This window comes from Nelumbo nucifera, chromosome 1 (genome assembly GCF_055504915.1).
Source record: "Nelumbo nucifera cultivar China Antique chromosome 1, China Antique-T2T, whole genome shotgun sequence".
Taxonomy (NCBI): domain Eukaryota; kingdom Viridiplantae; phylum Streptophyta; class Magnoliopsida; order Proteales; family Nelumbonaceae; genus Nelumbo; species Nelumbo nucifera.
In genome coordinates, this window is record NC_142649.1 from 172294101 (window position 1) to 172305742 (window position 11642).

At 44.8% G+C, this 11642-nt stretch overlaps 1 pseudogene across 1 annotated transcript; it reads left to right on the forward strand.

Moving 5' to 3' along the window:
• Positions 1–240: 240 nt before the first annotated feature.
• Positions 241–1797, forward strand: LOC104596436 (putative aspartic proteinase GIP2 pseudogene; annotated as a pseudogene). Its single transcript, XR_016080656.1, has one exon. The product of XR_016080656.1 is annotated as a putative aspartic proteinase GIP2 pseudogene (transcript).
• Positions 1798–11642: the final 9845 nt, after the last annotated feature.

Below are 11642 nucleotides of genomic sequence, written 5' to 3' on the forward strand. Positions count from 1 at the left end.
GCTCTCAAAGGTGAAGCGCTTCGCACACGCGCACATCCTATCATGCATCGTGCATCGGTAACATTTCCCGTATTTGTTAATTATTATTCACGGAGGAGCATATCTCGTCTCAGAAAAAAGACTAATGCCTATCGTTAAATGCATCAAAAAAGCGAGAACCGTGATAAGCAAGTTGAGTTGTGTTGGCTTTGGGCCACAACTCCAATTTATGTGCTACTAACCTACTACCATTTACGTGTCGAGTCGAGGTCGAGGAGTCAAATCGCTGGAGTCCAGATCTGCTGTACACTCACAGCTGCTGCATAGGCTTTTGCATTTATTTACCCTGTTTTAAACTGTAATTGGCGGTCGTACCTACTTCAAATTACGTCAATAGACTCAATACGTCCTCCTTATTACTTAACTTTTAAAAAGAGAGAATTAAGCCATTACAGTTGAACACTTTGAAATCATGTCTCTCTTCTTCTTCTTCTTCTTCTTGTCCTACTCTTCCGCTTTATCTCTGCCGACAGCCCTTCTCACACCCATTACCAAAGACCCATCTACTCTCCAGTACACCGTTACTGTTAACCAGAAAACCCCCCTCAAACCCGTTAAATTGCTCCTCGACATCGGTGCCTCTTTCAGTTGGATCGACTGCGACAACAACTACAACTCCCAAACTTATCAACCCATCCCCTGTAACTCATCCCTTTGCGTTTCTCTCAACTCCCTCGCTTGCTCCAATTGCTTCCATGCACCGGGGCCCGGCTGCGCTAACGACTCCTGTTCACTCTTCCCTGAAAACTCAGTAACTCGGGAAACCACCGTAGCCGAAGCTCTCATCGACTCGCTCGCCTTGCCTACCACCGATGGATACAACCCCGGCCGACTCGCACTGATAGGGGATTTTGTGTTCTCCTGCTCTCCAACTTCTCTGCTCAAAGGTCTCGCACAGGGCGTCACCGGGTTAGCCGCATTGGGTCGGTCGAACTTTTCCCTCCCGGCGCAGGTTAGCAATGCCTTCTCTTCGCCTTACTTGTTTGCTCTATGTTTGTCCAGTTCTGCATCAGCTCCTGGTGTCGCGTTCTTCGCTACCGGCGGTCCCTACGTGTTCCTTCCCGAAATTGACCTCTCCAAATTCCTAATTTATACTCCTCTTCTTCTTAATCCGGTGGGAAACACCGTCATTACCTACGCAGGACATCCGTCCGATGAGTACTTCATAGGAGTTACTTCAGTCAAAGTTAACGGAAAGGCCCTAGAATTAAACAAGACGCTTCTGGCCATTGATCAGAACGGTTTTGGTGGGACCAAAATCAGCACCGTCGTTCCCTACACCACGATGGAAACTTCGATATACAAAGCCTTGACGGCCGCTTTTATCACGGAGGCAGCTTCACTGAATCTCACCATGACAGACCCATTGAAGCCTTTCAGCGTATGCTACGCATCAAACGATGTTTTCAGTACGAGAGTGGGACCGGCTGTTCCAACCATTGATCTGGTGATGGAGAGAGATGACATATTTTGGAGAATCTTCGGGGCGAATTCAATGGTCAGGATGGTTGGGGAGAAGGAGGAAGAGGTGGTGTGTTTGGGGTTTGTGGATGGTGGGGCCAATCCTAGGACCTCGATCGTGATAGGAGGACACCAGATGGAGGATAATCTACTTCAGTTTGATCTGGGGATGAAAAGGGTTGGGTTCAGTTCTTTACTACTGATCAAGCAGACCAATTGTGCCAACTTCAATTTTACTTCTAATGATAATCTCAAATAAAAAATTATTATGAATTCTGTATTTGTTTGTTTCGTATTTTAGGTCTATAGTTTGCGTCTATTTTTTAGGCCAAGGAGGAAGGTCCTTATTTTCTTCTATAGGCGCGCAATGGAGAATAGACAAAAAGTCCACAACAAAGTCGTGAACCCAAGACACGACTAGTATTGGGCCCTGGTTTAAAGGAATAATATTGGGCCCCCGCCACGTGCTTAGGTTTGTATACCTTTGGGCCGGCGATCTATTTTAAAATTTAGTTAGAGAATTATGCCTTGTTAGTTTAGGAAGAAGCTATTTATCCAGGTAAGTGTATTTAATTATTCATATTCTTTTCTGTTAAATTTATTTAGGCAGACGTGGAATCTCAATTTTCTCATGTTGTTTTGTCTTACACACTTTTTTTATTAATTTGGCTGCAAAAAGATTTCTGAAAGGGAGTATAGTCCAAAAATCCCTAATTTTTATAAAGTGATACTTGATGAACCTTAAAAAAGTAATTAAGGGTGTGTTTTATATTTATGTTTTTGTTTTCATTTGTTTCTTTAAAATGCAACAAATGTTTCTGAAATCTGAACCATGTTTTTTGTTTTTTGTTTTTTAAACAAAAACAAGTTGGCTTTTGATAATCATCTTTATTCTTTATTGCACAAATGCACGCTTTACCTGTTCCAAACTCAGCCACCATATACAATAAATTGGCAATCTAGACTGTCACGAGTGTGTTGGTTGTTTGCACTAATAGTCCCGATTGAGTTTGGATAGTACTCATAAGGATGGTAACGGGTGGGGTTGGGGGAGGATTTTGTAAGTTTTATACTCTTCCTATCTCCTCAAGCTTTCCAACTTGTAATTTCTTGAAAACTAGCAATGGGTTGAATTTTCAAAATCTAAACTGTTCCTGTACATAAAAATACAAGACCCTCCTCTGGCCCTACTGGCCTACTCTTCTTGCATTTAAGAGTAGGGCAGGTTGGATTGGTGAGTTGGGTCTAGAATCATGTTTAATTTCTTGGTATTTCATGTAAGTAATAAATAAGAAAAAATACAAATAAATATCAAAAATTTCAATTATTCCATTAAAATATATAAAAAACACAAATTTTCATTTATCCTTCACATAAGATTCAAAACATTATTAAATCTAACATATAATATATAAGTTCATATGCCTTACAACAATAAAGTTAATAAGCAGCACTTAATTTTTAAGTTCATAATTCATAAAATCTGAGACAGAAACCAATACTAATCAATGGTCGTCAGGTTTAGCCTTAATACTATATTCTACCTTTACCCATACTGATTTCAAAATCCCAATACTCATTCCCGTCCCAAAATTCATTTTTAAAACTAAAAAAACACCCCAAAACTCATCCCCTTCCCAAAGTCCATTTTTAAAACTAAAAAAAAAACTCCATTGAGATATAAAGATTATTTATCTGACTGGGTGGAAATTGTCATCCCTAAGTTAGCACTCACTCATCCAAAGTATCAAATGGAAGTTGAAAAAAAAGAAAAATTAATGATTTTTTAAATAAAGAAAATTTAAAGAGTGAATAAATGAAAAAGACGATGTCTTGTTAGATGATTGTCCTTTCTTTCATGAGAAAATAAATCTTATTCAAAGTAATAGTTGAAGTAAAAAATAAATTAGGGGATTGGCGTATACGCTGTACACTGTACCAAATAGCAACCCACACCAAAGACAAAACAAAACAAAAGGCTCTTTCAAACCAATGTTTTCTTATATGTTTTGGGTAAAATATAAAGAACTACAGCTTATGTGCTTTGGGGTAGTGACACTTATCTACTCAAATGAAATAACGCTACCTTTTCTTTTAGATTTCAATACTCTATTCTCTCGTTGTTAGCATTTAATCAGTTATAAACTTTTATAATACTCTTTTGCTTTCTCTTTTAGTGTATCTCCAAAACTTAAGTTTTGAATTTTTCCTTTTTTTTTCATTTATTTAAGAGAGAGAGAGTGTTTAAAGACATAAATGTCAATCATCGTTGATTTTAACCAATTTAGAAAACTCACAAGTCATAAAACCATTTGCATACGTTCTCATCTACGAGCCTATGAAATGATCTTTGCATACTTCAATACCTGTGGATGCTTCAAAATTCAAGTTTCGAAATTTTTTTTATCTTCTTTCATTTTGTTATTTTTATTTGTTTAAGAGGAGATGAAGGAGAGTTAAAAGAGATAGAGCATCCACAGGTATACAATAAAGGAGAGGATTAGATGGTCTTATAAAAAATGCTCATGGGAATAAGAGTGTTTGAGCGGGTGTTGTGTAGTGTGGATGAGAAATTGGTGGGTGTGGACTAGTCCACATCACACCCTGTGGTAGGGACCAATCCTGTTATGGGCCCGTGCGTAGGATTTCGTCACGGGGCGGTTTGCTGGAAAAACTCCTTGCCTTCCCTTTGCGAGTTGACCCTATAATGGCGGACCGAGGGGTGATTTGTTCAAGAGATCACCCAACTCTCCTTGTTCTCTTCTTGACTGAAAATTCGATACCTTTATTGAATAAATCAGCTCCTTAAATAGGAGATTACAGGAGGGTTTCCTTCTTGTATTCGGCTAAGGTAGTCCCTCTCTTATCGCAACTTAAACTTCTATCGAAACTCAAACTCCTACTTCTAAGGGAAACACAAAAATAGGGGATAAGGGAAAGGTACAACTGGCGTGTGGGCCCCGCTCTACGTCGGCGTGCATGACCCACCTTGCTGCTGCTGTGAGGTGCATGCTGTTGCCGTGTGGTGCATGCCGCTGCCATGCGGTGCGTGCTGCTGCCCAGTGCTGTTGCCGTGCGGTGCATGTTGCTGTTGGGCGGCTGACAGACTGTACCACGGCGCGCTGCCGGGTGGTGCGTGCCGCTTGTGCCGCGGCACGCTGTCGGGCAATGCGTGCCGCTAGGCGCGCTGCTGCCTATGGTTGTGACGCAGTGTGTTGCCGGGAGTCATGTCCATAACATTACACCCCTCCTGGGCAACGAGCTTGTCCTCAAGCTCGAGGTCGGGGTAGGCGTTGTGCAGGTCGGTCCATGGAATCCAAGTGGCCTCCGTTGATGGTAGTCCGTCCCAGTCTACTAGAACCTCGAAGGTGCCCTGATTGATGCGTGACCGGACGAGAGCTCTAGGTTGGAGGATGGGTCTGCCGTCCTTGAGAGGGGGTAGAGGAGGCACTTGCGTTGGGGGAGTCCCTGTAAAAGGCTTTAGTAGGGACACATGAAAGACATCGTGGATTTTGTTGTGCTCGGGCAGTTCCAGTTGATAGGCAACCTTCCCGATCTGTCGAAGAACTTTGAAGGGCCCGTAAAACCTTGGGGTCAGCTTTTGGGGCCCCCGTCGCCTGAGGGAGAGCTGTCGGTAGGGCTGGAGCTTTAGCCAAATGAACTGTCCTGGCTGGAAGGTGACCTCGCGGCGGTGCTGATCGTAGGCTATCTTCATACGTGCCTGTGCTTGCTGCAACCGTAAGGAGACTTCAGCCAGTAGGGCATCGCGGTCTTGGAGGCTACGGTCTACTTCTTCCAACCGTGTTGAACCCGGTTCGTAGGAGAGAAGACGAGGAGGGTCTCGCCCATACACCATGCGGAAGGGAGTCATGCCGAGGGACGAGTGGTAAGATGTGTTGTAGCAGTATTTGGCCCAAGGAAGGCAGTCCACCCAGCGTCGTGGTTGGTCCCCCATGAAGCAACGGAGGTACATTTCTATGGTGCGATTGACAACCTCCGTTTGCCCGTCCATCTATGGATGATAGGCGGAGGAAAAGGCTAGGGTCGTGCCCTGTAATCTGAACAGCTCCTTCCAGAAGGTGCTGGTGAAGACTGCATCCCTGTCACTGACGATGGTCTCGGGCAGCCCATGTAGGCGGAAGATGTGTGTGAAAAAGGCGTGGGCCACAGAAACTGCGCTGTAGGGGTGGGACAATGGAATGAAATGAGCATATTTTGAGAAGCAGTCCACCACTACGAATAAGATGGATTTCCCTCCGACCTTAGGCAAGCCTTCAACGAAGTCCATAGAGATATCGACCCAGATCTACGTTGGGAGTGCAAGGGGCTGCAGGAGTCCTGCTGGGTGTAAGTTCTCCCACTTTTGTTGTTGACATACGGAGCAGTTCTGGATGAAATCCCTAACCGAGCCTCGCATACCATGCCAATGAAAGTCTGCACGGACACAGTGTAACGTCTTCTGCACCCCTTCATGGGTGGCGTTGTGGATGTTGGCGAGGATAGCTAGAATCAAGGGACAATCGATTGGGAGATATACCCTTCCTTTGTACAGCGCAAGTCCCTCGTGGATGGTCCAGTTTGGTTTGGTTGTGCCCGACTGTAACTCTTGCATCAGGTCTCTCCACATGGGTGATTGGGGCAACACGCTCCTTAGGTTCTCCAGTAGGGTCACGCGGGGCTGGGAGACCGCGCAGAGGTGCGCCGTGTCCTCTTCTCGCCTGGACAGCGCATCAGCGGCCCGGTTGGAGGCTCCCGCCTTGTGGTCTACGCGGAAGTCAAATTCCTAGCAGTTTGCTTGCCCACTGCTGTTGGGGTGGAGTAGTAAGCCGCTGTTCTAGAAGGTATTTGAGGCTGTAGTGGTCTGTCTTGACAATGAAGGGTCTGCCCCACAAATACGGCCTCTAGTGCGGGACGGCCTTGGCCAGTCCGATCAATTCGCGCTCGTAGGCCGGTAGCTTGAGGTGCCGATCTGCTAGTTTGCAGCTAAAGAAGGCTATGGGGTGCCCTTTCTGTTGCAGTACTGCTCCGATGCCTATGCTAGACGCATCACATTCTACCGTAAATTCTTGCTCAAAGTTTGGTAGTTGCAGCACGGGGGTAGTGGAGAGTGCGTCCCTTAGGTTTGTGAAAGCGGTGTTAGCTGCTTCATCCCATTGAAATGCATTCTTCTTCAACATCTTGGTCAATGGGGCCGCCAGGAGTCCATAGTCCCTTACAAACTTGTGGTAGTATCCCGTGAGTCCCAAGAACCCGCGGAGAGCCCTGATGGTCTACGGCTTTGGCCACTCCCGGATGGCCTGACTCTTGGAATTATCTACCGAGACTCCTTCCCTGCTGACTATATGGCCTAGGTAACGGACCTGAGGCTCTCCAAAGGAGCACTTGGTTCGTTTTAGGAAGAGCTTGTGCTGTCGTAGCAGCTCCAGAACTGTCCTTAGGTGACAAACGTGCTCCACCCACGAAGTACTGTAAATCAAGATATCGTCGAAAAATACTAGGATGAACCTGCGGAGGTGGGGCCGAAATACCTCGTTCATTAGGGCCTGGAATGTAGATGGGGCATTGGTGAGACCAAAAGGCATGACCAAGAATTCAAAGTGGCCGTGATGCGTTCGGAAGGCTGTTTTCTCCACATCTTTAGGGGCCATTCAGACCTGGAAGTAACCTGACCTGAGATCCAGCTTAGAAAAGTACTAAGACCCATGGAGCTCATCTAGTAATTCGTCTACCACCGGGATCGGGAACTTGTCCTTGACGGTTCTACTGTTGAGCTCCCTGTAGTCCACACAAAATCTCCAGGTGCTGTCTTGCTTTGGCACCAATAAGACTGGTGAAGAGAATGGAGAGCGGCTGGGGCGTATAATTCCCTGTTCTGGCATCTCTGCACACTGCCTCTCTATATCATCCTTCTGTAGGTGCGGGTAGCGGTACGACCTCACGGCGATGGGTCCTGCCCCTGGTATTAATGGGATCCGATGGTCACACGACCGGCCAGGTGGAAGGCCCTTAGGCTCTGAGAACACGTATGAAAAGTCGGCAAGAAGCCTCTCCATCTCCGCGGTGTGCAAGGCATCGCCATGGAGAGTATGCACCTGTGGTTTCCTTGCTCTCATCTTGGTCCCTTTCCAGGTGACCCACTTCCCATGTAAGTCAAATGTCATGGTCAAGGAGTTGAAATCCCATAGGATGGGGCCGAGGGTGATGAGCCACTTAATCCCCAACACTATGTCGAACTCGTCTAAGGTCAGTACAAATAGATCTGCGAGGAATGGTTCAGAATCCACCTGGATTTGGACGCTTCGGCAGATCCCTGGACTGTGAATTCTCTCCCCGTTTGCTATAGCCACCTAGAGCCGCAGCCTGTCTTCCATTGGTAGCTTCAGTCGGAGCGCAGCCTGCTTGCTGATGAAGTTGTGGGTGCTCCCTGAGTCAACCAGAATCCGTACCTGTTTTCTTGCCACCTAGGCCTGCAGCTGCATGGTTTGGGAGTTTTGGACTCCAGTGATGGCATGGAGGGAGATCTCGGGTTCTTGTGCCGACTGTTCATCTTCTTCCTCCTCCAGCTCGTCTACTAGGAGGCAGAATAACCGCTTGCAACGGTGGCCGGCTGAGTACAACTCGTCACAGTTGAAGCATTGGCCCTTGGCTCGACGCTCTTCCATCTCGGCCCTGGATAAGCGTCTGATGGGAGGTGCTGTCGTGCTGCTACCCATGCTAGTTGCAGCTCGGGTGGTGTTGCTGGTGAAAGGGCGTTGTTCCCTGTTGGCGGCCATTGAAGGCCCTCCTATGGTAGATCTTGGGTTCGCCCAAGTCGTTGCGGGACGCCCCATGCTGGACGGCCCTCAGCTGATCTGTAGCTTGCGCTCGAACGCTCGGGCTAGATTCATTGCTGTGACCAAGTTGGGTGGGCTCTGCATCTCCACATCAACCCTCAGAAGTTCCGATAGGCCGACTGTGAACATATCCACCTGCTGGTCTGGCCGAACCGAAGAGGCTCTGGCGAGAAGGGTTTGAAACTGCTGCTGATACTCCGCGACGGTCCCGGTCTGCTTGAGGTTAATGAGCTCCCCCAAGGGGTTGCTCGTTAATGGGGGCCCGAACCGGAGGAGGCAATATGACTTGAACTGGCCCCAACTAAGGCCTGGTTCCTCCTGCTCCACTCGATAGAACCAGAGCTGTGCTTCATCGGTCAAGTGGAATGCTGCCAGGCTGACCTTGTCCTTCTCTTCTGTGCGCTGATTGCGGAAGAATTGCTCACAGCGGCACAACCATCCAAGTGGGTCACCGTTGCCGCTGTATGAGGGGAACTCCAGACGACTGTATTTGGGTATGGTTGCTGCTGTTGGTGTGTCACTCTATCGCTCACCGGAGCCCTTTGCCCGATTTGGGTGGCGGCTGTGATGAGTGGCTGCCCCTTCAGGGCTCCCTTCTCTGGTGGAGAAGTATAACTCCAGTAGACGCCGAAGTTCCCTGACGTCCTCTTTAACTTCCCTTACCTCCGCATGATTTTCCACGAGACGGTGTTCCAGCTCGTGAACCCTAGTCGATAGCTGCTCCATGTCGCCCATGACACTCGGCTCTGATACCAAAATGTTATGGGCCCGGGCGTAGGATCTCGTCACGGGGCGGTTTGCTGGGAAAACTCCTTGCCTTCTCCTTGCCTTCCCTTTGCGAGTTGACCCTATGATGGCGGACTGAGGGATGATTTGTTCAAGAGATCACCTAACTCTCCTTGTTCTCTTCTTGACTGAAAATTCGATACCTTTATTGAATAAATCAGCTCCTTAAATAGAAGATTATAGGAGGGTTTCCTTCTTGTATTCGGCTAAGGTAGTCCCTCTCTTATCGCAACTTAAACTTCTATCGAAACTCAAACTCCTACTTCTAAGGGAAACACAAAAATAGGGGATAAGGGAAAGGTACAGCTGGCGTGTGGGCCCCGCTCTATGTTGGCGCGTGTGACCCACCTTGCTGTTGCTGTGAGGTGTGTGCTGCTGCCGGGCGGCTGGCATACTGTACCGCGGCGCGCTGCTGCCTGTGGTTGCGACACAGCGTGTTGCCGAGAGTCGTGTCCATAACAAATCCACACCACATCATAGTCCATAACTATTTTAAACTGTGGACAACCTATGTGGATAGGACCAGTCCACACCCATAGTGGTGTTTCTGTACACTTTTTTGATTCTATGTATCTCATGTACATGGAATTAATGATATACACAGTTAATTATAAATATGTAATTTTTGCATTTTGTATGATAAATATTTAAAAAAATGCATCAATGAATTAATATTAACCAAAAAATATCAATTTTTTTTATAAAACAATAGTAAAATAATTAAAAATATATATTAAATATAAAAAAATATTATTTCATTGATGCTGACATTCCCAGTGGTGGCCTGAATGGGTTTGTTTGTGCTTTGCCTAATAAGTTCTGTGGACTTGAAAATAGTAACTTTCATATTCGAAAACCAGCTCTACTCTCATCTGCAAAGCAGGTGGTGGAGGTTAATAGGGAGTATTATCCTATTGGTGACCCATCTCTGCTCTCATCTGAGTGAGTATCATCCTATTGCACCTAAATAAGTATTTTATTTCATCACTATAATTGATTCTTTGTTTTATTTTATTTTTCCAATATAAATTCTTGTAGTTGATATTATTGTGTCATATGACCAATTCTATTCACAAGCAGTAATAATGCCAAGCACTGTTTGAATCACAGGAAAATGTGATCAGTGGAATTTTGTGCAAATTCATAGGTATAATTTGGTTTTAAGTATTTTTTACCTATTTTTCATAGAATAAAAATAAATCTAAAATTTGTAATAGAGTTAAATAATGGAAGAAAAGATGATCAATATAATAGGAGAAGAATAAAAGAGAGAAAGGAGAAAAAAAGACTGCAACGCAATACCGAAAACTAAAGAACACGCATGCTGGAGATTGTGACCACCAACCCACCAATGCAATACCCAGAAAGAAACAAAAAAAAAAAAACAATAAAAAAAACAGGAAAGCAACATAGAGGTTCGGTGAAGAGAAAAAAAAAAGAGAGGATGTTGTTAAAGATCAAAAAAGGATGCAACATGGGTCTTACCTTCAATGAAGAACTTGGGCAGCGTCGGTGGAGCACAGTAGAGGCAGTGGAGGACGCAAAGGCGGTGGAGCACAACAGAGGCGGTGGAGCACGCAGAGGCGGTGGCGGTGGAGCACAACAGCAAAGGTTTGGCGGAGGAGACCTTGAACAAGATATAGGGTTATAGATATTGTGCGTGAAACACTTTATCAAAGACAACCTATGGAAGAAATCCATCCACGAGAAGAAGCCATTGCCGAGAAATTAGAGTGTGAACGGGACTGGTCCACGAGATAATGTAGACCGGTCCCATCCACAATGAACCGAACGCTACTTTCATCTCATGGCGTGGACTGAAATGGTCCATCCACGAGATGTAAAGAGTACCAAACAGCACCTGAATCTTGAAGCATAGGGTAGCTTTTTGTCACAAATGAAAGTTCACGGACATTAAGTGTCACTACCCCAAGGTATAGGGTGAGTATATGTATTTTATCCAAATATTTTCATCAAAGTTTTTCTTTTATAAGTTTATATAAAATTCAAAATTCCCCAAAAAATATAAAACTCAAAATTTCACACAAATTACACTATATGCAAGTAAAAAAAGATTCTAAAAAAAGTTTATATAAAATTCAGAAGTTCACCCAAGAACTTTTGGATTTGATTAACTCACCTTTAAAAAGATTGGACCCACGTTAGCTAAATAAAAAATCACCAGAATCAAATAATTTTATTTATATCTATATTTTTATGGTGATCTACTTACTAGGAGACTTTTATTATATAGTTGCACAAAGAAATGCCTAAAGTTAATATTGATTAGTAATCAAAATTGTCGTAGAGAAATCAACCAAAAAAAACTTTTCTTATTTTTCTAAATTGGTGAAAATTCCTGATTAGTACTCTCTATTTCTTATTAACTAATTGTTAATCAGTCGTTAAGTGGTATTTGAAAAAGATACAAATGCCCTTCAAGTGTTATTTAATTTTCTTTATCGACCATCTAAACATTGAGAAAAAAATTAACAATCCCAATTCCTTGCCTTTTTCCATTCA